At 39.2% G+C, this 27,344-nt stretch overlaps 1 protein-coding gene across 1 annotated transcript in view; it reads left to right on the top strand.

Moving 5' to 3' along the window:
• Positions 1-27,344, top strand: part of LOC145994692 (uncharacterized) — an 817,464-nt gene that overhangs the window by 139,115 nt on the left and 651,005 nt on the right. The gene's annotated exons all lie outside the window — the stretch shown is intronic.

The following is a 27,344-nucleotide window of genomic DNA, read 5'->3' as shown; positions in this document are numbered from 1 at the left end:
CTTCTTCTGAGGGTATGTCAAAGATTGTGTTTACCGTACTCCTGTTCCAGATGTTTCTACTCTTCGAATAAGAATAACGGAGAGTATCCTAACTGTTACTGGTGATATGCTGGGGCGTGTATAGGCAGAAGTGTATTACCGCGTTGATGTTCTGAGAACAACTAGAGGGGCGCACATTGAGATGTATGGCATATAAACGTGGAGAGTTGTAGCTCATTTTGCAATCAACAGCATTGTTCTATTGCATGTAGTTTCCGAGCTATGTTTATTTTCAATGGTACCGAGACTTTATGAACACCCTGTATTTCAGTACTTATACATTATTCTCGCCAGTTTAATCGGTAATGTAATCCATAGCCAGTGGAACTTTTCTTTCTTTCAATTTTTATTATTTTCGACGCTTTTCTAGCTCTTGGGTGACCCCTCCGTCACGGTTATGCTTACTTATATGTATATGGATCCTATCGCGGCTATGCACTAACCCAACTCCAATATGCCTTGTTAACCACTTTTCAAAAGTGGATGATACAACGAGGCTGCTGGGAGATGATTCCAAATTTAACTTTCAGATCTTTACATTTTGTGGGACACATCCTCGTTACCATGGCACTACATTAATCTCTCTCTCAACAATGAACGCGCCTTCCCTTCAAGGATCCTCAAGAAAAATTGGGAGTCGCCAGAACGTCTTGATTGTAGCAGTCTTATCCGGATACATGCGGAAACCTGATGTATGGTTTTCGGACCCGGGATGACAAGCTTCTCTGCCCATCGCCTACCCAGAAAACGAGGTCAAAACGACCTTTAGCCTCAGGAAGGAGGCCAGTGACTGTTGAGAAGAATAACCGACTCGGGTGACCTCTGGTGTTGACTCTGCAAAGTAGTCGTTTGAGTGCCATTACCTGGTGTTTAATACGGCCACTTTGGAAGATTTATGCTGGATTGGGTGGCGCGCCCTGTACCTGGCTGTAAAATACAAGAATTAATGTCGTGGAAATAGCTTTCTGGAGAGAGCAAAGTTAATGGACAATGGGTTGTGTTGAAGCGTGCTATTTAATCAGTGGAGGGGAATTAGGATCTAATCTTCGGGTGGGTGGTTCAAGAAAAGTCGTGTGGTGCGTGACAGGGTACACTTTGAAGCAGGAGCTAGAAGGCATATTTGCCTTATTTGTGCATATTCTCTGCACTAAAAATAGCTTTTGGTGCTGAATATTAATCATTGTTATAATCTTAGGCATGCGCACGCAGTCTATTTATTGGCGACATTGCGGACTTTCTAAACCCACTGGTACCTCCTCGATGGCGTATTGGTGATGTCGTTGCCTTGTAATCAAGAAGTCCCGGGTTCGATACCCGGTCGAGGCACATACTGGTTCGGATTCCAGTTTAAACTATAAGTCCCGTCCCGATTAACTTTACTGTGCATATAACGGACTTACAACCCAAACTCAATCAATCATAACATTCTAAACCCACTGCTGATCAATGATTTCAAGTGCAAGAATGTCATCATTCATAGTCATTGTGACTTTCTCATGGCATAAAATCTGTTCACAATGATTGTGGAGCCATAGAACGTGAGGCGTCACATTTTATTACCCTCAAAAGTACTGCCACTTGAATGAGACGACTCTTACACCCTTTCTTCCTGCGAAGGACACTGAAGGAGGGAACAGCCAATTCGTATTTGTATGTTTCTTATGTAGCGCTGCTCTTCTATCCTATCACTTTCGGTAATCAAGATAATGAGTATGAGTGGTGATTACATACAAACACACATGTCTACGCCAGGTCTAGAACCTACGTAATCAGCCACCGAGGCGACAACAGGCAATTTGCATAGAAACGAAAGAATGTTAACGACGTTTTTGAAAATGGCTCTTGCTTTTAGAATCTCACTGCTGATATTTATGTTGTAATAGTTTAGCCGAAATATGTGGTAAATTGTAGACAAATAAACATTGCAGGCTAGTAACAGTCTTAGAACTGTAACTTCAGAGAGGAAAATAGGTAAATACACATTGCAGGCCAGTACTGCTAGTACAGTCTCAGAACTGTAACTTCAGAGAGGAAACTGGTAATGCAAATAAACATTGCAGGCTAGTAACAGTCTCAGAACTGTAACTTTAGGGTAATATAGGCAAATAAACATTGCAGGCTAGTAACAGTCTCAGAACTGTAACTTCAGAGAAGAATATAGGCAAATAAACATTTCAGGCTAGTAACAGTCTCAGAACTGTAACTTCAGAGAAGAATATAGGTAAATAAACATTGCAGGCTAGTAACAGTCTCAGAACTGTAACTTCAGAGAAGAATATAGGCAAATAAACATTGCAGGCTAGTAACAGTCTCAGAACTGTAACTTCAGAGAAGAATACAGGCAAATAAACATTTCAGGCTAGTAACAGTCTCAGAACTGTAACTTCAGAGATTAATATAGGCAAATAAACATTTCAGGCTAGTAACAGTCTCAGAACTGTAACTTCAGAGAAGAATATAGGTAAATAAACATTGCAGGCTAGTAACAGTCTCAGAACTGTAACTTGAGAGAGGAAACTGGTGAAATAGAGGCCAGAAAACATTGCAGGCTAGTAACAGTCTCAGAACTGTAACTTCAGAGAAGAATATAGGTAAATAAACATTGCAGGCTAGTAACAGTCTCAGAACTGTAACTTCAGAGAAGAATATAGGCAAATAAACATTGGAGGCTAGTAACAGTCTCAGAACTGTAACTTCAGAGAAGAATATAGGCAAATAAACATTTCAGGCTAGTAACAGTCTCAGAACTGTAACTTCAGAGAGGAAACTGGTAAATTATAAGCAATTAAACATTGCAGGCTAGTAACAATCTCAGAACTGTAACTTCGGAGAGGAAACTGGTGAAATAGAGGCCAGGAAACATTGCAGGCTAGTAACAGTCTCAGAACTGTAACTCCAGAGAAGAATATAGGTAAATAAACATTGCAGGCTAGTAACAGTCTCAGAACTGTAACTTCAGAGAAGAATATAGGCAAATAAACATTGCAGGCTAGTAACAGTCTCAGAACTGTAACTTCAGAGAATAATATAGGCAAATAAACATTTCAGGCTAGTAACAGTCTCAGAACTGTAACTTCAGAGATTAATATAGGCAAATAAACATTGCAGGCTAGTAACAGTCTCAGAACTGTAACTTGAGAGAGAAAACTGGTGAAATTGAGGCCAGAAAACATTGCAGGCTAGTAACAGACTCAGAACTGTAACTTCAGAGAGGAAACTGGTGAAATAGAGGCCAGAAATTATTGAACGAGTAACAGTCATTGAACGGTAGCTTCAGCCACGAAGCTGTCGTAAAAGGTAGTCCAGTAAACATTGGATACTATACTCTGTCCCGGGAACCTATGGAGCAAGATCACGTATAACCGTAGAGAAAGGGAGAAAGTAAGTAGGCGGAACGAAGCAATACGCGCATCAGCTCGTAGCTCCAGGCGCATTTTCCTCTTCATACACTCAGTTCCCCTCTCGAGTCACTACTTGCGCAGATACTTTTTTTTTCGTTCGCTTGCTCCAGAGATCCCATTGTAACTTGAGTCATGAATTTGTGGTATTGAATTTTCTTCATGTACTTTTACTGCTGTGGGTTGGTAACATGGTTGAGACTACTCTTGCATAGGAATACCCATGCTCCTTTGCCTTTTCCTAACATTTGAATCTGGAGACTGTTTTCCCAGCACGTTATACTAGCGACCACAACGAGATAGGTCTGAGGTTCAATTTCCGTTGGGAACACAGAGCGATTCTAATTCTACATTAAACTACATGCCAGTACTGATATACAGTCGTGTATGAATCGCATTTGAGTTAATAAAACAAAATCATAAAGGCCAGCGATAATTTGTGCCCGTGTTTATTTCTGTAGCTTTTTCTGAGCCGCTCCGGTGGCCAAGCACATTCAAAGGTCGATTCATAGAACTGCACCATTTTCAACTGACAGTCAATCATCCTCATCATTGCATTGTACACTCCTTTTTTTTAAAATCCATTTCAAGCCTTTTTCATTCATTTTTCAGTAAAATTCTGAGCATTTCTGCAATGTTTTTCTCTCATTTTGATCACATTTAGAGCCGTTTTCATTCAGTGTCTATCCGACACTGTTCTCTTAATCTTTTTCTGTTGTCAGTAGCATTTTTTGACGGGTATTACCTGGGGGAGCATTCATTTCATACGAAATAAATATTTCGCCATCGTGTCCTTGCGTAGTAATATCAATATCAATATATCACCTGCGGCAATTTGAAATAGGTTCACTTCTAATTAAGTTAAAAATGGCCTGAGTGCGTGAAGTACTCTGGACGGCTTTCTTTGTAGTTCCTTTCGGCATGCCTGTGTGAATTATGCGAAGCAGGTATATATGACAGTGTAGTGGGAACTGGGAACATCTGATGCCCTTGATATGAGCATTATCCCATCATTAGTCAAGGATAGCCTGTGGGTAATTGCGCAATGAGGTGAATTACGAGCCAAGAAGACAATTGTGATCTAGTTCCGTCGAAATCAGGATCTCAAGTGCTTCATCATCCCGCGTCCCCCCCCCCCTTTCGGCGTTTATTAATTGCATTGCCGACTTCCTTCTGCTGGTACTTGTTGAGTTATGTAGGTAAATGAGACGGTGTCGTCCTAATTGCGAACAGTCCTAATTGCGAACACTTGCTGCCTAAACAGGATTAACCTCGAAGGGCAGTGTCCTAATTGCGAACACAATTTCTGCCTTTGGAACTACAACTTTCTCTCCCACTTCCTGTGTGTTTTTAAGGAATATTTAAGGGACTAACAAAAACAATTTGGCATGATTAAAGTCGTTGCCGAAGTACAAATAATTTAATAGTAAATGTGTGGCCTATTTTCTACACACGACTACATACTGCACGCTTCTTAACTGAAAAGAGCTTCGTCATTTAATAATATAATTATTAATTTCAAATTCAAATTTTAAAACATATGACACTGTACTTAAAAACTTATGTATACCATCAATCCCCTCATACCTGTTAGTGCTCCTAGCCACTTTTTAGTGAAAAGAAAAAAAAACATCCATAATGATAAGGCTTCCGAACTAACGTCACTCTCAGCTTCAGGGGTTGAATCATCTTCAGTCATCATCATTATCTTCAATCCCTGAAGATAAGAGTGACGTTAGCACTCGGAAGTCTATCCCGGAATCACATGGTTGATCCATCAAACTTTCACCACTTCTGTTCTCTTCTCATCCATGATGAAAATCGGCTTACGTATCCAAGAAACTATTGCGAATGTCTAGGCAAGAGCAAAAGAATGCCATAAGATTCGCCGAATTCTACACAAGGAATTTCAAGCAGATGTAATAATTATTCAGAATTTGAAATATCATAGCAGATTTTCGAATACTGATTGGGTGGTGTCGGCCACAGCTAAAATAAAAGACATGAGAAAGTAATAAGCCATACTACACACCCAATTACGACAGTGATGGAAACGCCACTGCTCACAAGACTTACAATCAGAAATTTGTTCTCAAAAGTACCTGTTTCTACTGTACTCCTGTTTTCTCGTTCTTAGTACTAGCATGACGTCACTGCCACAACAGATGTAGGTCACTCAACTGATATATGTGTGAATTCATTCCTCTTGCTCATTGTGTTGTTATCTTTGCGCAGATTTTTTTTTTCACGTCACTAGTTGGAGTAACTATTTCAACATTACACCTGATCTCACGCAATGAAATGCCTTTTAGTTATTTCCTTAATGCAAACAATACATTTATCTTTAATTCATCATCTTTACGCTTGACATTGTAACGTTAACCAAACACACACATTGATTTATTCGGGGTGATTTAAAAATTAGGAATGGTTCAAATGTATTTGATTCATAATGTGAACATGATGAATTCTTTAATCATTATATATGTATTATACACGCTCTATTACACATATTACTATGCATTCCCGGGTTTTTGAAATCTCCCGACGAATGTAGGGAGGGTTGTGGACTTGTACGAATCTAGGTTGGATTGGGGACTCTGTTGACAATCTATGGGATCGTGGACTCTGGTGACGATGTTCTGTATTCTACTGATGAGTCTAAGGAAGGTTCTGGCCTCTGCTGACGATTCTAGGATTCTGTAGTCTGCTGACGCATCTATAGGAGTTTTGAACTACGCTAATCGTGGGTGAAGCTACAGTTGAAAGTGTAATACGAAACACCGTGCAATGTACCTCCACTGTGTACCGAACCCGGAACCCCTTGGTTACAAGGCGACGACGTTACCACTACGCCATCGGGGAAGCCTGAACTCTGTTGACGAATGTAGGGTTCTGGACTCTGTTGAGGAATCTAGGGTTCGAAAGAAAATGCGGCCTTGTGGATTAAAAAGGGACACACACCATTCGGCAACTGAACAACTCATCGAGCCGGGTTCGAATCCCAGCCTGGGCATGGGTGTTCATTCTGAGTGTCCCTTCATTACCATCACTCATCCTCATCGACGCGATTATCAAAGTGGCAGAGAAGAAACGCCAAATAACAAAAATCAAATCAAATATTGTATTATGCATGTAACAGATAAATGGTTGCAATTTTGAGGTACGTTACTGCGCCTTTTCATCTGTTGTAGAAACCACCACAAAAGTACAGAACATTATTTTGTCATTCTTTTTAAACATTTTAGCCAGGCACTAATAATTGAAGTAGGCAATTTTTAGGCACAAAAGAACAGATTTGTGAAACTTTAGCCAGGGCGAGGGTCATGTGACGAGGTTTGTGATATTGTGTAGCTTCGTCAAGACCATTCTGTAATCCTATTCCCAAAATACATTTCAGAAAGATTTCATCGAAAAATAACATGAAAATCGTGCATGTAGTTGAAACCAAAATATTTTTTCCAACTTAATGGAGAACTATTTTGGACAAGGCAGTCAATATTTGGTTATTTTGCAACGCTTAGGTTGTCGTGCGGCCATATTTAGCAGTGTTGCCAAGTCCAGCAAAGTTGCATGTCGAGTGATCGTTATCTGAAACATAACTCCATCGAGATTTCACAGAGAAGCTGTCCGAAATAAGAATTGTAATTATTAACCTGGTGTGTCGGAAGAGATATCTGTACGTGCTTGTTGCACTGGTGTACAATAGAATTTACGTATAGTGAATACCGTGCCATAAAATGTATTTATGTACCGTAAGCCTGCGAATCTGATCACATAATAGGCATGCAAGTCAATACCCGGGCTCTGGTTATGAGCCAATAGCTAGTTCCATTATGGCCGATAGTTAGCCACAACTTTGCATTCAATATGCTTGAGCGAGAAACAGCTTCATCCACTCTAGAACTTCTACCACGTTGGTTTAGACCACTGTGCGAATTAAGTTTTTTTACTTTGGGGGTCTGCTTACTCAGTGGCGTATTTGTGATTCAATTTCGGAAGGCAGTGTTTCTTGTGGGGTATGCAAACTTGTATATGTTACCAGTCAGTAAACAAATCTATTGCCTGGCGGTTCTAAGTTCCTTTGAACATTGGTTCTAACCTAGGCCATTAAATCTTATCACATTTAAACATAATTTGGGAACACTTAGTAAATGTTTACATTCTAATAAAGTCCAAACTGATGCACACAAATACCGAAGACTTGACCAAATTTCTATTGCCAAGTTCAAACGTAATGTCCATTTAACCTACCTCAAAGTTTCTTGTGAACATTTTAATATACGAGGGTCGTACCGAAAGTAATGCAAAAGTGGTCATAAAAACTGATGTAGATCGTTCAAATTACACATGAATGTACCTGTAAAATATCAGCACCATGCCATGGAAACTTAAGTGGAAAACAGCCTGTTTTCTAGGCTCGATGAGTTGTTCAGTTACCGAATGGTGTGTCCCCTTTTAATCCACAAGGCCGCATACTTTTTCGATAGGGAAATGACTGGACCAGTAATGGACACGAATGTGTTTGTAACATAGTAAAGAAATGATTTACTATACGCTTTCAATCCATTTTCTTTGAGCGAGATGAAAACGGGATAAAAGAAATTTTCTTGCATCTAGGACAATTGCGATGAAGTCAAAATCACGGACAATTGCGATGATTTTGACGGTGAAGGTCATTTTACAAATTAATGGTAGGACAATTGCGATCATCAGTACCTAACCTAACCTAACCTAACAAAAGGCGCCACAGAACTAATAATGCTGTAGAAGGTTGGAACAACAAAAAAAATAGATGGCTCTGAAGACCGCATCCAAAAACTCATGATGGTTTGTTCTGCCTCAAGAGCCAAGCAGAAGATACCAACATCTAGTAGTCTACATACGGATGGAACTCAATCTAGAAGGTTAGACAAGGAAGAAGCGTGACAAGAGAGTTGGAAAGTGTATTCGCACATATGAGGAAACGGACGGGTGACTTCAAAAGGTGTCTGTTGGCTCTAGCCCATGTTCAAACACTTGATTGAACCAAATTCCCAGCCGAAAATATCAATATTTTTACATAATTCTCTTGTAAGAGGTATTGCACGAGGTGTTAAGTCACTCTTCAATTTGACAAGGTATAAAATGTCATCGCAATTGTCCCTTTCACTTCTGTGTTCATCGCAATTGTCCGGCTACCAATTTTCTTTTGCAGGACATACAATTTTTTGTGCGGGGGAAATCCGCGGCACCCCCTTCCCCCCGTTAATTCGCACACTGGTTTAGGCACATGCAAAAGCATGAAAGTGCTGAAGTGTTACATCTCAACATACGGTATGGAAGTTTCTAAATTTTCTAAAAGAAACAAAAACCGTTGAAGACTTCAACGCTCGATTTACCGGTAACCCCATTTGTGTCGCTTGTACTTTTAAATTTTGTCGTTTCTTTCTCCAATCATGCGGAACCTTTACTTCATAAATATGCAACATAGAGCCCTCGATATTCAAGACCTACTTACCCAGCCTATATACGACATGAATACTCGTCCTCCGGTAAGGTATCGCTAACGTTACGTGGGCGGTTTATTCTGGTGATTGCAGGAACTTGAGGAGAAAGTTTGTTTATTGGTTTCTACATTACTGAGAGTTCATTAGCATTGTACGGTTTATCCCAGGTTTGCCATAAACTTGTCTACAGTTGGAGATAGCTCTGGGGTCGTTTCCGTTACCTTGAGTTAGTTCACTTCCTGGCTTCTTGTTGTGTGAAGTTGGATCTTATTTTCATCTGCAGTAAAATTATCAATATATTTATTAAATGTGCTTTTGATTGATTGGTTTATTTTCCTTCGCTTTTCTGCCAGGGTGACTAATCGCGAATATGTGGAGGTGTGATGATATGATGAAACTGATAAACGGGCGCTCACAAAGAGCACCCATGCCGAAGCCGGGATTCGAAACCGCAACCCCTGGTGTCATAGCGCGGTTTTACCATTACGCCACTTAATGTGCTCGTTTAGATTGTTTTTGTACTATTATTACCAGTTTTAATTGGAAAACTGAACCAGGGAATTTCCCCTATTCTGCATTTTCTTTCCCTCATTGCAATCAAAATTCCTCCTTTTGAAAAATATATTTACTATCATATCATTAGTACTCAATAATAATTTTCAGTAACAGAGCTTTATGTTGACATGGATGAGTGATAATTATATTACTGAAGTGTTAAAATAGTGTTAATATATTTTTATATATTTTCTTTCGTTATTATTCATCGCCGCGAGTAATCTGAAACGACGTAAATGAGCAAGGTAATCTCTAAAGAAGAAACTGACGAAATTATCTAAATTGAAGTTTTCGCTCGAAGTCCACTTTATGCACAGAAATGCCAATCGAGACCAGACCTAGAGTTTAAGTGCGATCCGAATGACTATCTGCCCTCCACTGGGCACCGAGTCGAACCCTGGACCCCTTGATTACAAGGAGACGACGTTTCCATTACGCCACTCGGAAGGTCCGCCGAGTAAACGATCTACAATATATTGTCAATGAATGTAATTTTTTAAGGCAAATTACTGAGTAAACTTTATCATCTAATGTTTGATGCCTTTTGTTCAAAGATAACTACCATTTCAAATATATTTTTAATAATTTCAATTCAGAACAGCAGTGAAGAAAAATTGTTTAATGCCTTTAAAATACACTATAATTGTTTGCATTCTACAATGAAGCAAAAAAGAGACACACTATGCTATATTTTGTCTCGAAAATTAGAATATGTAAGACTTGTCATTAATCCCGAGTTATAGATAGGTATTGGGAGGAAAATTCTAGTTGCAGATATTAAATAAGAAAATCTTCCATTGGTTCTAACTGACCTCAGCTCTACAGTAGTATATCTGTCGTCCAAATATGTATTTAATTCAAGTTAAATATAACATCGAGAAACTAGTGTACTGTATGCACTCCTTTCTTTAAGAGAGATTGTTAGTGTTAGGCAATAACAGTACAATCTGAAGGGGAATGTATGTGTGGTAAACTTCGACAAGAATGTACTATGGTCATCGCAATCCTGATTTCAGTACTTGGCAATAGCCTACAAAAAATATATTTCTTCATGAAACCTTAACTTGCTGTTTATCTATCATAATATATGTATAATGAACCACGGGAATATTTCACCACGGTGAAATTTTTTTGGTTTTATTATTATACGTCAGAACTGATCCACTTTATTGCATTTAATTGGTTATAATTGTGATTGACACGTTAGCAGTATGTAAAAAAAGATCGCGACATCTAGAAGTAGACAGCAACTCATAACGCTGCTAAAAGTTATTTTTTATGGAGATAAACCGCTTGTCAGTAGCTTTCCAACATAAGAAAATTATATGGTAAGTACTAGAGTTCCTTGCTTATAGAGATGCCTACAAAACATATGTATAATTAATAGAGTTACTTGTAATCTTTCGTTTCGTTGCACAGATTAACAACAATCCCCAAACTTCTGCAGTTTCAATATTCTACCTGGCTTCCAGATCTTTTTAATTTGACCGTTTTTTTCCTTTTTTTTTTTTTAAGTGTATGATAATTTACTAGCTGTCATGGATCACAATGCTGACGGGAACAAATGACCTCTGGTGTCTGATTTGAGAAGCATCTCACACTCAGGCTATGATGAATGACTTCGTCCCGGTACAGAACCTTATCGGCAATGTGTTCCGATAATGGATCAAGTTTCTTCATTCAGGTCAACGTGGAACAATTTGTTTAAAACATTGTTAGCCTACCTGTCCACCTGACTGAAGGCTAAAAGGATGTGTATGTTGATAAATTACTGTGTTCATCTACTTGCTCGAAGTAGAAAAACATGGTTGGGTTGGTTGCCCACCATGATTTTGCAGGACAGGGTATTGTGTGGTGTGAATTAATGAATTGAGCATAATCTGTTTGATTTCTAGTCTTATATATCTTTCTGATAGTTATAGTAACTTTCCTTAGCAAACTTTTTTAATCTCTGAAATGATAATCATAGTAAATTTCAATAGTAAAGTCCGAAATGACATACTTTTTCTTTGATTCTAGGTAAGAGGCAAAAGGACACAATTCTGCAATGTTCAAGAGGTGTGGAGGTTCATCTACTCCTTAGTGATCATAGACCAGGTCTGAAATTATATTTTTTTAGATCTGTAGAACTTATTTGTCAAGTAATTTTAATGGTCTTATGATTTTCAGAATTCCTTTCTGAAGTCATTAGTTAGGATTGAAGAATTAATTTATTATTTCCAGCAGCAGTAGTTTGATTTAATAGTATTTCAAGTGAAACACGTGTTCCTGCTTTCTAATTTCTGATGAGGAGAACTTGGATTTCCATAATTACCAAAAAACATGAGAGGGGAATTCGCTGGAACCAGATTTAGTGATACCAGACACCTGTTTGTTCTACTCATTCTTTCTTGCACCGTTATTCAGAACTGATGATGATGTAATAACAGGAACTGCATAACGTGTGTGATCGATCGTATTCGGTTGCAGGCGGTTTTCTACTGAAACCACAAAGTCAGGCAACACTTGGGCTTAAAGCGTAGCAACAGTCCCCATGTCGTGTATGAAATGAGTTCACACAGCTTGGTTGATTTCTTTTGCCATGTGTAAAATCGCTGAGACGATAGAGGTAGAGGCAAGGACAGTAGTTGGTGAGTTTACTCCTCACGTCAGCAATAGTCTCTCCTTGCATACAGAATCTCCTTATGAGCTGGATAACTGTTGGGTGCTTTGGATGCACTTCACGGAATTCTCAACGCAGCATCAACGTGTAAAGAAAGCGATGCTCTTTTGTTAGTATAAAAGCGAGTTATGTATGGATGTGTTAGATGGTCGACGAGTATTAAACTACTTAGGTATTCCAATAGAGTTCTGTACTATTAGAGCCCTGATTTTGGCACTAAAAACTGCTAAAATTGGCAGCCAAAAAGCATAAAAACTGTGGAAAAGAGGCACATAATAGGCATTCACTTTCAATATCGTGAAATATGCAAGGCCTCAAATTCAAATTATGTCCAAAATTTAATAATTTCATAACATTAACGGCTGTAATTTCATAATGAATGTAGAGGATTGTTTAATAGACCCTATGTATTTTTTTTCATTTAACGGGAACCGTATTTTATATAGTTATGCATTACAAGAATATTAAAGTTATTTGTTCCAACATCAATGAAAGAAATTATTATTAGTACATCAATAATTGCTCTGCATTCGTGACGTCGGAGCATTCACCAAGAATGTACAGGTCGGGATTCGAACTTGGAATTTTCGTTATAGAGATTTTGGATCTGTCTGTCAACGCAATCGGCCGCAGAGTAATACGGGATATTTTTTCATGTTTGGAACACGCACTTTCTTACGCTTCCTTGTCTTATTTAATAATATATGCAATATCTTTCGGTCTACTTTTGCGTAACCGACCTCCGTGATGTATTGGTTAACCCTGTACAATCAGAGATCCTGGGTTCGAACCCTGATTAATAAGGAATGAATCTTTCTTTATAAATGTTCACTTAATGAAATTCATTTTCATCAGAGCAAACCCTTTTGTAGATATTTCTGTAATTCCAAGGAGAGTGACATCTGTTCTGTTCCACGTGTATTAACTGTGATATTCTTGTTAGGTAATGTAGAAGGCACCAAAAAAAAATATTAGCAACTTGTTAAGGATTAAAAAAACAAATGAAACACTCGAGTTGTTGCAAAATGATTCACACAGGATCCTTATGCCACATCAAACCTTTGCGTGCAGCGAAACATCTGTCTGGCAATGCTAATGCTGTGACGTCACGGTGTTGTGTTCTCACGCGCATCTGCCTTTGAACACGGAAGTTGGACGTGACCGAGCGGATGTAACTTAACTGTAACCAAAGGAACAGCATGCCTCGCATAATCGCCCGTGGGAGCTTTTTTTTCTGGCTTTTGTTGTCTGGGTGAAATATGCCAAGAAAGGATGTAGACGTGTTCTGAGTAGTAGGCGGGATTCGATTAACAGTAGAGTTTTACACTTGTCTTGACTAAAATGTAGGTTTCTGAAATCTCCCGACGAATGTAGGGAGGGTTGTGGACTCTACGAATCTAGGTAGGACTGGGGACTCTGTTGACAATCTATGGGATCGTGGACACTGGTGACGAATGTTCTGTACTCTATTGATGAGTCTAAGGAAGGTTTTGGACTCTGCTGACGATTCTAGGATTGTAGTCTGCTGACGCATCTATAGGAGTTCTAAACTACTTTATGCTAATCGTGGCCGAAGCTACAGTTGAAAGTGTGATACGAAACACCGTGCAATGTACCTCCACTGTGTATCGAACCCGGAACCCCTTGATTGCAAGGCGACGACGTTACCACTACGTCATCGGGGAAGCCTGAACTATGTTGACGAATCTAGGGTTCTGAACTCTGTTGACGAATCTAGGGTTCTGGACTCTGTTGACGAATCTAGGGTTCTGGACTCTGTTGACGAATCTAGGGTTCTGGACTCTGTTGACAAATCTAGGGTTCTGAACTCTGTTGACGAATCTAGGGTTCTGGACTCTGTTGACTAATCTAGGGTTCTTAACTCTGTCGACGAATCTAGGGTTCTGGACTCTGTTGACGAATCTAGGGTTCTGGACTCTGTTGACGAATCTAGGGTTCTGGACTCTGTTGACGAATCTAGGGTTCTGAACTCTGTTGACGAATCTAGGGTTGTGTATATCTCGGCGAATCCAGAATGTTATGAACTATGCTGACGATTTTATGGACTTGGCTGTGTCATCTGGAGTTCTGGGCTCTGTTGATATATCCAGGGTTCAAGAAACTTTAATCGAAATACAATGGTTGCAGAGTCAGGTAATTTCAGTTCACATTTTCCCACCTGTATACACTCTACATACATATTTGTTAAATATTGTCCCACACGATTTCCTTAGGGGTTACGTTAACTGGAAAATACCAAATGCGAAAGTTAATCTTGAAAAACATGTTTTTAAAAATTCCTCTTGGTGTGCTCTTATTGTATCACCACGAGATGGAGAGCATTTTTGATAACCTAGTGTTGTTCCTTCTCTACCAAGCATCGAAGAATTGATATTGAATTAGAGGAGGTCAACAAAACTATTTGTATCACAACCAAAATACTTTTACTTACATGCCAGATAATTTCTCAAAATAAACTGCGTGGAAAGTTAAAATGTAAGACATGCGAGGTCTTTTGTATCGCTTATTTACCATGAAGTACCTTGGAAGAGGGACAAACGCATAACATGTAAGCATAGCAGTGTTAACATATTTCTTCCCGGATTTCAGTAAGATGCTTTTTACAATTTCCTTCACTTTCTCGTCCGGTGCAAATCATCCACAACCGTGGAATTTCTTTCCCGCCATGAACGTTTATAAAAGCGAGAGCCCAGATAATCAAACGTGGAACGTGTAGTTGTTGCAATGACATCCTGCAGTTACAACAAAAAGGTACAAACAACTCTTTCTCAATGCAGTGTGTCCCTAAGATTTGAAAACATGGTTCAATTGACTTGTGTGTACATTTAGCGCTACCATTAACATGTTCTGCCACAGTGGCGGCGATTAGGGGGTGTGAGTGTGCAGTTGCCCCCACTTTTTTTCACTTTTGCCCCCGCACTATGCTAAACCTTCTCTACCTAGAAAAAGTAAACTGTCCTTGTTCCCCAAAATTTTCGAACCAAATGGCCGCCACTGTTCTGCCAGCAGTAGCACTCTGTTTCATACGGCCGACATATTGCAAGCCATGAGATATTCAGTGTTGACAGGTAGACGCATAATGAGGACTCAGATTCGATTCCCTTGAAACCACCTCTTATCTTTGGCACTGAATCAAGGCCAGTGGGTTCTAAACACAAAATCCACGAGAATTAAAGTGTTTAAATTTCAAAAGCTGCTCCTTCTTAGCATCGTAGGCATTTGGTTCGAGTCTCTATGCATAAGTGTTCTTTGTAAGTCGTTTCATCAATTTATTTTATCATCATTCATCTTCATCCTCGCTACTAACAAAAAAATGGTTGAAAAGCGACGTGAACAGTGAAAATAACCCACAATTAGCCAAAAGTGACGGAAGAGCCATTCTAAATAACAAAAATACACACAAACTCGCACGCGCTTAATGTCTTCCCCCCTCCCCCCAAACACAACATATGTAAAAGTGCACTTTGGTCTGAAATAGTTTTTGGAAAGATATCTATCTATCCAAATACTTCCACCATGGCGGTATAGAAACTGTTTCAATAGTAGGCGCCAAATAGAACGTGAAATAATGGTAAGGTGCGGCGATGACCAAGCAAAATAATAAAAAAATGCTTTTTAAATATTTTAGAAGAAGTAAAAAATAAGTCAGAATACTCGCATATTTCAGCGAAATTAGTCACTCGAAACATGAAACAGAAATACGCAAGAAATTCGCTAATCGCTAAGTTTAGCGAATCGAAAGGAGAGCCCAGTTCTACCCCCCGTGCCCAGCCGTCCTGCTACTTTTCCTGTTGAGTGCAATGGTGTCAGGTGGGCCAACTCATCGCAGCAGGTCTGCGAATCCAAGGTCCTTCGACCGCTTTTCCCCCGCTCTTGAAGGTCTGGTCATAAGAGGCCTTTTTTCAGTCCCTTGTTTACAAACACGGCAGGCTTTCAGTGACGTCATAAGTAAGCAAAAGCATACATTTCTCCACTGTTAGTGCTAGAAAGAGCTTGGGGAAAAAGCAGTTCTGGATCCATTGTATTTCCTTCACAGTATTTCTCCTTTTAATTTTTTTCTTTCTTTTGATCCTGCGGTTCAAATATCGTTTTCTGAAAATAATGTTCTTACTTTACAAAACACGAAGTACTTCAATGTTGTTTTGTGTTTACTATGGTTACGAATGACAAGACTGATCAAAGATTTTTGTTCTCCAGGTGACAGACATACTTACTTAGACAGAACCTTTTCCCTAACATATCTTACTTTCACACCAGGGATGGTCAACAACATCAGGATTCCGGAAAATTTAAAATCTCGTTTCGGAAATTTTACTGCCTGAATTTCGGAGAGAGACGTTTAACAATTTTTCCATTTTTCGGGTAGAATTTAAGAAAGTTTAGTCTTCCTTATTTTACGACCATATGCAACGTAGAAGAAAATGAATTTTACCATCTCTACTTCACACGTCTGTACGAACACTGTTATCATCATTATCAATGTAGAAATCCCCCTCCCCCTCCACTGTTGAAAGATTGACCCTGACGTTTGGCAAGTCTTGCGATGACTACGTCAAAATGTCACGCTTCGCCACTGGGTAATTCCACTGAATAGAATAAGCCACACCCAACTTCTTGAGTTTGAAGCTCATAACTAGAGCCCGGAAGTTTGGCAAAATGTCTCTTTTTATCTACTGCATATATTGATAAATTTTTTCCGGATATACGTTTCTTATGTTGTTTCGAAGGTTTTGGAAGCCTTTTCATTTTGCTTATTTTGCCTATTTGGGACCCCACTGCCTATTTTTAATTATAATGCCTTTTTTTGCCTTTTGCAATGAAATTTGACATTTTTTTAAAAATAAATGTGTATATATATTATTTTTCTCCCAAAAAACGTTGTTGGCATTTATTTTTCTTCCGTTTATTATGTGAATAATTTTCGCCTTATTTAAGTAATATTGAACTCACGCATGTTTCAACATTGCTGAAGGAGAAAAGTGTGAGAAAAAAGTATTTCATGCTGAGTTAGGATATTGCCTTTCGGTTAACATTTCTTGTGCATGATTGACTGCTGAAGTGGACAGGTTGATTTCGAACACAAAGAAAATATTTCTGAAATCTCCCTCTCGAACCCGAAAATTTCAGGAAGTTGCTCCTGAGCTTAGTTTACCTCCGCAACCAGTCTTGACGAGATGGGGAACCTGGATATCAGCAGCTATATATTATGCTAACAACCTTCAAAAAATCGATGCTCTTCCAGAAAATGAAGCGGCTTCAATTCGTGAAGTGAAAACACTCCTGTGCTATTCAAGTTTACTTTTGCACATTATGGTGCATTGCCAGAGACAATTACAATTATAGCATCCATGAAAATCTTCGAGGAATCTATGCAGCAGATGATGGAAGTGCCAGGAGAAAAGGGGTGAGCTGTTGCGGAAAAGTGCTTACGGGTAGTGAGTGCAAATGAGGACTTGAAACAATTGAAAACAATTTGTGATATTTTAAAAGGTGAAAATGCTGTTACCAAAATGAGTCCAGCTACATTAGCTTGTTATATGTATGCTCCAATAACTTCTGTCGAAGTAGAAAGATCATTTTCTATTATGAAAGACATTCTCTCTGACAGACGACTATCAATGAATGTTTAGAACTTAAAAAGCACCTTGTAGTTATGTGCAATCAAGACGGAGAAAATTGAAATGCTCTTCCCAATTTAGATTTTAACATTTTGCCAGAAATTATAGATAAAAGTAAGCGACTTCTAAATGTGCCTTTTTTCGGTTTATTTTGCCATTTTTTTCATTTTTAGTGCCTATTTACCACATTATAAATGCCTTTTTGCCTGCCTATTTTAACGAAAATAAATGCCTGAACTTCCGGGCTCTACTCATAAGTAATACGAAAGCCCAATTTACAATGCCAATAATTGTGTGTGGATATATATATATATATATATATAATATACAGTATATAATACACACACACAACCTACGTATAGTATGCATGTGGGAGAGAAAGTAATACAACTTTGCAAATTTAAATGATGCAAATTATCCACGCGTTACTATTTATTATTATTATTTTGATAGTATGTAGGCTGGGTTTGAAACCGAAACCACCCTGTTACACACTTGTTGATGATATTTAATGTTTCATTCCCCTAAACTTGAGTCGCCGTTTGAATACTTTCATCATAAGTTACCGATAGGTGACGCAGGGTGTGAAACTAATGTGACAGTTACTTCTTTGCCGTAACAGTAAATATTCTGCAAGCATGAACATGTGCCTTTTCTTGCATTTTTTCCTTGAAATTGTGAAAGTAGAGTACACTGAACAGTATGTAAACTTTTCGATGAAGCCGCAGATAAATCTTCAAAGTAGCGAAGCCACACTTTATACATTTACATATATTATTACATGTAAACATGTTGAGGACATATAGATGAATCTCTGTAAAGACGACTTTGTGTAAATTGAATTGTGTTAAGGATCTTGTCCTTGTACTGGACTGGTATCAAATACCGTTAGCAGAGCAATTTACTACCGCCGAAGGAATCTTATTTCAGTTTTACGGGATTTAACGGAACCAACGCGAGACCAGAAAGAGCATCTTCGAAGGCCAATAAGCACATTATTACCATGCTGCCTGGAATAGGAGGATGAGCAAGAGTACGTGCTCTGTGTATGATACGAGAGAAGAAAGTCAAATCAGAGCTTAGGCGAGAGTCTACAGTGACCTTCCATATTGAGAATGAAGGATGGCAAATCATTACGACTTTTTTTCAGTATCGTAAAGGCAATTAGTATTTCCCTAATGGGCATCGTAAAATCACCGAAGGTCAAAGGTTCAGGTCCTCTCGTAAACGTTTCCTACGGTGTTTGAGTATTGAAAAACCATCTTTAAAACGGCTTCTCTTCCTATATATAGGCTGTTATATTGCAAATCTAAATTTTATTTATCGAATTCATATTTGTCCAACGGACTGCGCAAACTTGACATATTAAGTGAAATGAAGCATGATGGAACCGGTGGGGGAAAAGTAAAACATAGTTTAAAGTCCAGGAAAGCTATACTCCTCACATTTTGTTCCTGATAGTCATTTTCGACATTCATTTAGTGCCGAAATACAGCGTGTCTCTAAAGTAAGTCACACTTTAAAAAAAAATATTATAAAAAAATTACTTGATATGAGTTTTTTGGTGCCACGTGATGCATGGGTCCTTCAGGTTTTGTGGTAGAATGAAGGCATTACATGGACTCAATGTGAATGCCGTGTGTGACGCGAGAAACATCAATGCGGTAATCTAGCTCTTGCCAGACTCTGGTTAACATGTCTGGTGTGACAGTAGCTGCAGCTTCTTCAATCCTCATTCGCAGATCATGAAGGTCTCATGGAAGAGGAGGCACGTAAAGACGGTCGTTAATGTAACCCCACAAGAAAATATCCAGTGGAGTTAAATCTGGAGGTCTTGGAGGCCAATTCAGAAGAGCATTATCTGAAGGGCCTGTTCGACCTATCCAACGTTCTGGAAGCACTTCATTGAGGTACGCACGAACTGCTCAGTGATAATGAGGCGGCGCTCCATCCTGTTGGAACAGATAATCATCTGAATCCTCATTCAGTTGTGGCATCAACCAAACCTGGAACATGTCGAGATAGGACATGCCTGTAACAGTGTCTTCCGCGAAGACAAACGGGCCGTACAGCTTCCGACGTAACATGGCACAAAACACATTGAGCTTGGGGGAATTTCGTTCTTGTTCAATGACTCTGCATGCATTTTCTGTTCCCCAAATTCGACAGTTGTGTCGATTAACCTTTCCACTGATGTGGAATGTGGATTCATCACTAAAAATGATGATGCGCTCGAAAACACCACCACTTTTCCCTAAGTCTTTAAACTGACAGGCAAACCGAAATTGTTCTTTATCGTTAGTTGCTGATAAAGTTGCAATTTGTATGGCTTCATGTGGAGGCGTTTTCTTACAACCTTCCATACTGTCTGGTGCGGCACTCCTAGCTCACAAGAAGCTCTGCGCATGGATTCTGTAAGACTCCGTTGAATACCTTCCGTAGGCGCTCGACACGCTCATCAGAGACTGCTGGGCGCCCTGTTCTTTTCTGTGGACATGAACAACCCGTTGTGACAAATTGTTGATGCCATTTCTTGATAGACTTCCTGGATGGAGCTACCTTACCATACCTCGTTCGAAATGAGCGTTGCACGTGCATAGCACACGGATTTTTTTCGAATTCTATCACGCAGATCGCCTTTTCAGCACCACCGAACTCCATTATTGTAACTTTGATGAACAGCGCCTCATGCGGTCAACTTTGCAACTACAGGAACCTGTAATGAAACGAGAAAAACCTTAGGGACCTGTGCATCATATGCAACTAACAACATAAACTACAGTACATTAGTTTTCTAATAATAAAGTTTTTAAAGTGTGACTTACTTTAGAGAAACGCTGTATATGGTCACGTTCTTGTATCGACATTTAAATGATATCCAGATAACCCACCGTGTTGTAGTAGGATTTGGGTCTAGTGTACTAACAAATTACTCAAATAAAGCAAGACTACAATTTCGCACCAACTATACATTTATTTCAATATCGTCGGAATGGGCACTGCTACTAGAAAGAAACCCGACTACACAAGGGTATGTGGTTTTTGTCCGTGTTGCAGGCGAAATAGATTTTTCAATTTCATTATTCTTCTGGACACGATGTTTGAAAACTATGATAAATAAGAATTTTCAGATTCCCACGCATTCATTATGAAGGAAAAAAAATCACAATAACTTCAACTTACGGCTAATCGACTTTATCCTACGACAAATCAAATCTTCTACGTGTCCTCGTTACATTCATGTGTTTTCTACGCCATAGGAAGTTTGATATTCCCACCTGAAACAATACTCCCACAAGCCCATTGCTAAGTTTGGTCCTCCTACGACCATCCAGCGCTCATACCTCTCTTTCCATAGCTCGCCGCGGGGAAAGGTGGTGCAGGAGGGTTCAAGGTCTGGCTGAACGCAAACTGTACCTCCTGTCCTTTCGATAAACCACTATGTTATTCCAAATGCTAAAAAGAAATCTGAATTCTTTCTAGAACATTCAAGTGAATCATCGAGTAAGTTGCTTTCTCTGTTGCCTAGAAATCTATAATAGAAAATAGGTTTACGGTACCTAGAAACTGTCAAGTATCTAAACAACAGCAAACCCAAATGCTACAGAACGAATTCTAAACTGATGTAAGCGTTCAGAATTTGGAGCATCGAAAAGAGAGGGAATTTTCGAAAACGACTTTGCTGCCTCAGGCAAAAAGATCCACCGCACCCTTTACTAAACTTGTTCGATCTCTCTTGAAAGTCCCGCTAGAAGTTCACACTCTGCCAAGCGCGAAGGTATGCAAAACCAGACTGTCCATCTTTCAGCTCATTTAAAGATCTTGCCACACAAGTCCAGCTTCCGATTAGGACATTGACATGTGAGATGAAATCAAACTGATAATGCTGTGAGCAGTGGTTTTCCCACACATTAAATAAAAACAGGATACTTCTCCCTTCATACCACACACACACGTGTGTGCATTTATGATATCCGCTCATGAGTGATATTTGTTCAAACACACTAATTTGTAACCATTTTGCTCAGTTTGTTTTTAATACTCTAATTTCACTACATATTCGCCAACTGGGAATTCACCAGAATCCATTATCTCTGCAATGTAACACTCGCAAAATAAAGTTAAATATGTTAATCCCAGTAGCAAATTGTAAACCTATGTGAGTCAAATTATAGCTCTGGATTGGCCTGGTTCAGGCTGGGGAGTTAGACACAATTCAGGGGTAAAATGAAGTGGGCGGTAGCGCAGAATATCCTGAGGTCTGGCTAGACGAGACAGAATTACATATTCTCCTGCGGTGCAATGAAACATAGTGTGCAAGACAAAGTATACTAGTGCTAAAGTGAATCTGAGATTGGCAAGAGCGTGGTAATAATGCACTTATTGCCATTGAAGATTCTCTTTCTGTTCTCGTGTCGGCTCGGTTTCGTTAAATCCTTTTAAACTGAATACGACAGGAAATAAGATTCCTTCCGCAGTAGTAAGTTAGCGGTACTTGACGCCAGTTTAGTACAAGGAAAGCTGGAACTTTATTGAATTGCATGTGGACAAAGAGGACACCTAATGTTGGGTGCGAAATTGGTTTAAGAAAACCCTTATCAGTAAGTAATAATAACGTAATGATAACAGTAGAAGCGTGAAGCAAACGATGCAGAAAAGAGTTACTAGTTAATTGACTTAGACGACGAAGAAAGGAAGAAATTAAGTAGGGGAAAGTCGGGTAAGACCGCCGGGTAGCTAACACTCGAAGGCTTTCTGGAGCTAAACTATTCGACCTAGAGTTTGTCAGATTTAAGTAAAATATGCATTGTTTAACTGAGTACACTATATATCATTCCTGAAAAGTCAAAGTTGCACTACTTTTTTTTTTTTTTTTTTTTTATCAATGATTGTTTTCTGAAAAGTCAAATCACCCGGTGTAAACCGGGTGCATATGTTAACTTTATGGGAAAATAGAAAAACGAGATTTTCAGTGGAAAAGTAGCAGACATTTTTATTTTATACCTATGACAAGTTGGTTCATGCCTTAGCTGAACAGTTCAATAATATTAGTTACAGAAATCACAAGTAAAGTCGTTGTCTTCTTCCTCCGCTCCACTGCATCTTTCGTGGGCCCAGCCAAGATACTTTCCACATTGGATCCACCCTTCTGCTTGTTCTGAGTTAGAAAATACATCATTACAAAAAATATAATTTAGTGTTAAAGGATGGGGCAATGATGGGTAGTGGTGTCCGGTCTTGCCCCGCTAGGCGTATCCAGTCTTATCCCGAGTGCAGAGGTTATAAAAACTAAACAGAACGACGCTGCTATTGGACTAAATCCGTATTCTTTGTTAGGGTATAAATCCTTAGTAAACATATAATAAGCTGGACTAAAGAGCGTTTTATAACTGTAATGACTATTAAATAAGGATGGTTTAAAAACAGAAGAACATTAGAGAGATGACATCGTAAAACAAACTCACCTACATAGACGCCGTGAATTCAGCAGCAACAAAACGCCAATATGGCCGCGCCTTCTTCTTGACTAGTGGAGTGTAGTTCACAATCTCTCCGCTAGAGAGATAACTAATGACGCCAGAACTAAGGTACCCGGTTTCACCCCACTACCCGATCTTATCCCACCTTCCTGTACATGAGCAAACAAATAGGATGCGAAGTTGAAAAATGCATACGATTATTGTAGTTATATGAAGCCACAAAGACTCGTGCTAGAAAAAACAATTCTATCTTATTTCTATTCAGAGTATTCAAGTAAGATTTTATCAGCTAATGTGGAATCAATTACATTATAACACAGTATCACAACATCTTAGTGATCCGCCATCTTGTTAATTTCTGAAAATACATCGCAGGTCATAGTGTATGTAAAGAGTTGGCACGAGAGTTCACTGTGGGAATTTTTGAAATTTAGTTTATACTTAGTGATTTGGACCGAGAGTTGTTAAAGAGGGCTTTCTTGCGCTTCAGGCAGAGAATCGAGTGTTAAGTGAAAGGCGATAACAGGACAGGTGTAAGCTTAATTTTCAAATCGATTGATTAAAATATTCAAATATGCAGATTAAAGTAGTACACGTTACTTAGATAGAATTAGTGACATCGACGAAACATTTAATTATGTTTCAAAAACATAACCAACACAAATTCTTGACTAGTATCCCTTCGTGTATCAAAGAAACATAAAAAAAAAATCTTGTCCACTAAATCCATGGTTTTCCGTATGGACGGACATACATAGGACACATTCATTGTATGGCTAGTAGATGTCACTTCTATATTTAATCTTGACGAAAGGAATTTATAGGTTAATATAATGTAATTATATCCTGAAATTTATTTCACTCTCATATCTTTAAATACATTTTGCAATGAAATACTCCTCCTGCAGGGCTTTAATACCTCTGGCCCCATGGAGGAAGTAGGGAAGGTGGGGGACTTTGCAACACTTTTCAGTTTAATTTTTTTTATTCAAAAACTGTTACAGTTGGAACAAGTTACAAATATGATATGAAATGGTACGTGCTTTGACTAGTTAAGAAACAAATATGAAATTGGAATTTTGAACCTCAAGCGAGAAAAGTCTGTTAATTTAAAGCAGGTCCAAGTGTTGCTATGTGACCCATGCATGGGGTAAGTTGCAACAGTGTTTGGGGTACGTTGCAACAGGGATTATGCATTGTCAGAATGACACTCTTGCAATCAATGCACACATAATAAGGATTTCTCTCCGCACGCAGCCAATGGGACCACATTTTGCATTGCTTGCACTGCACACAGTCTTCTTCCTCTTTGTAGGATTCTCCACACACTAAACAGTGATATTCTTTGCAAGAACTTTGGAATAATGTTTTCTTGCACATAATTTTCTTCTTGCCCTTTTCCTTTGCACTACTCTTTGCATCTTCCAAAGACCTTTTTTCAGGTGTGCCTGTTAGAATGGTACTTCGTTTACGTTTCGTCGTTTTCCTGGGTTCAGCCTTTGGGTATGGACGAACATTCTCAGGAGAGAAGGAAACTTTAGGTCTACTCACTACTGAAGATATTTGTGTGCCACTTGGATCCGGCATTTCAATTTGCGAATGCAAAGGTTCACTTTGAACATCACCTGAAGATGATGTAATTGGCAGTGCATCGCACCTGACAGTTTGGACTATGTCATCACTATCAGATACGGGAGGCATACTATCTACCTGTCCTGCTGGATTTGGTCGATCTGAAACGAAACACGACGTAAAGTCGCTTTCTTGGAATACCTCAGAATTGAAGGGAAATATTCCTGTTTGAGCAAAATCTGATGTTATGTTGGTAGGAGTAACTGTATTCAAAAATGTTGTTTTAACTATCTGTGGTATGTCGTAGATTGTAAGAGTTTTTCCTGGATGATTCTTATGCCAAGAATCAATTGCTCGGGCACACACTTTCTTAAATGGACCGAAAACACTGACATCTAACGGTTGTAGTCGATGCGAACAGTGTGGAGGAAATGACAAAAGGGTAATATTATTATTTTTGCATTCATCTAAAGCTTCACAGACGAGATAGGAAGAGTGATTATCGATGAAAAGAAGCACAGGGGAGTTTTCGTTAGGGTTCACCTGAGAAATGAAGTGTCGAATGAATTGGACAAACGTTTCCTCAATCATCCAACCTGAACCAGTAGCTGCTCCAATGCAGTCTGTTGGGCCATCTCGAATGAAATGGTCCCGAAAGTTCTTACGTGGAAATATTAGCATTGGATGTATAAAAGTTCTTTGAGCACTTACTGTCACTGCAACTGTCACAAATTCACCTCTTTCTGCAGTGCTCACTATTCCAACCTGTTTGTTCCTTTTTGAGCTACAACCTTATTTGGTTTCATAACAGTTGTGACACCAGTTTCATCCATGTTCCAAATTCTTGAGGATGAATAATTGTTTCTGGACAGAACTTCGGAAACTTTGTCAAAAAACATACGCACATTTTCTTTGTTGAAACTGGACATTCTTGCTAAAGAAGTTGATTGAGGCAAGCGCACCGAAAGATCTTTGTTTCTCTGCAGGAATCCCCTGAACCATTCAATACCAGCCATTCTGTTTACCGACCACGATGAAGGAGCACTTATATCAAACTTAACTGCACAGAGATGAGATAATTTTCGCACTTGCTTTGGTGTTAATTCAAACATAATCTCACTGGAACGCTGCAAGTTCATTTTGAAGATATTCTCTTCTTCGTCTGAAAACACTTTCCACGGTTTCGCATAACCACAACTTATGTTCTGTCCCTCACGAGGACCACTTCCTTGCAATTTCTTATTTTGTATGTATCTTGAGAGGGTTGAATAATGAATGTTGAACTCTGCAGCCACTTGTCTCAAGCACACATTTTTGTCATCGTGGTGTTCCAGTAATAAATTTGCTGCTCTATCCATCATATCAGGTGGTGTAGTCCACTTTTGGGTCTTCCTCTTGTAGTTCCTCATCTTGCAGGCTACCTGAAACAATAGAAATAATAATAACAATACGGCAATAATTATACAGCAATTCGACAAGAATAGTTTCGGCGGGAACATAAGAAGGAACAATTTTTTTAAAAAAATCTGCAAGAAGAAAGAGACCATATCAGAAAAGTTTGGCTTCATTGCCTTTGTCAAGTATCGTGTTCTAGAATGTTCTCTAAACTTTTGCAGTAATTTGTGGAGTCAGGTTATTTTCGAAACATCTCCAGCTGACTGTGCTAGTCTAGCTAGCGAGCCTACCAACAGTTCAGAGCGTGAGCGAAAAGGTAGGTGCTCGGTTAAGATGACGTTAGCATCTCACTTGTTGATTGGAGCTTTCGGGAGTTGCGACTCGATCCCAAGCTGCAAATGAATAACAGCCAGGGATACTACGGAAATAATCGCACTCTACAATTGTGGCGACGTAAAGAACGGGTATTAGTGTTAAGCGTGAAAAAACAAGAGACTTGCTGCGGAAAGCTGTATTTTCTTTTTCCCTCACTCCAAATTGTCGGAATGAGATCTGGGATAGTTGACCATTAACGACTTCACATGAGCAGATAACAACCGACTGGGAAGACTAATTGGCTTGTCATTGACCATACAATCTGCAATGCAATTGACCTGATACTCGTGAGTATCTCAGCTGCACAAGAACACGGCCAACGTGTTCCAGCTTGACACGATTGGAACAGTTTCTTCGAACCTTCTCCTTTCGGTATCACGTTCTCCTGCTATCTTCTCTTCATCACCGTCACCTTCCTCGCTTCAGCCTCGTTTCCTTCCTTGCTTCTCATCTGCAACCGAACACCTGATTCCAGCAGCCTGAATAATTTTCCTTTTCCTCGAACTACGATAACCCGGTTTTCATGTTTTGCAGCAAAGAAATTTTCTTGCCTTCTCTGGCCTCCTCTCCGAACCAGGCAGGTCTGTTGATGACGTCATTTCGAGGTGAGGCTCTTCTAGAGTGCAGGGCCTTTGCTTTCCCTCATTTTTGGTGTTCGTTATGAAGGTCGACCTGGGCATGGGTGTTCTTTGCGAGTGTCTCTTCATAAATTTAATCATATTATCACCCGTTCTCATCTT

The sequence above is a fragment of the Lepisma saccharinum genome, chromosome 11 (genome assembly GCF_977018435.1).
Source record: "Lepisma saccharinum chromosome 11, izLepSacc3.1, whole genome shotgun sequence".
NCBI classification, from domain to species: domain Eukaryota; kingdom Metazoa; phylum Arthropoda; class Insecta; order Zygentoma; family Lepismatidae; genus Lepisma; species Lepisma saccharinum.
The sequence above is the reverse complement of the archived record's forward strand: the minus strand, read 5'-3'. Positions and strand labels throughout refer to the sequence as shown.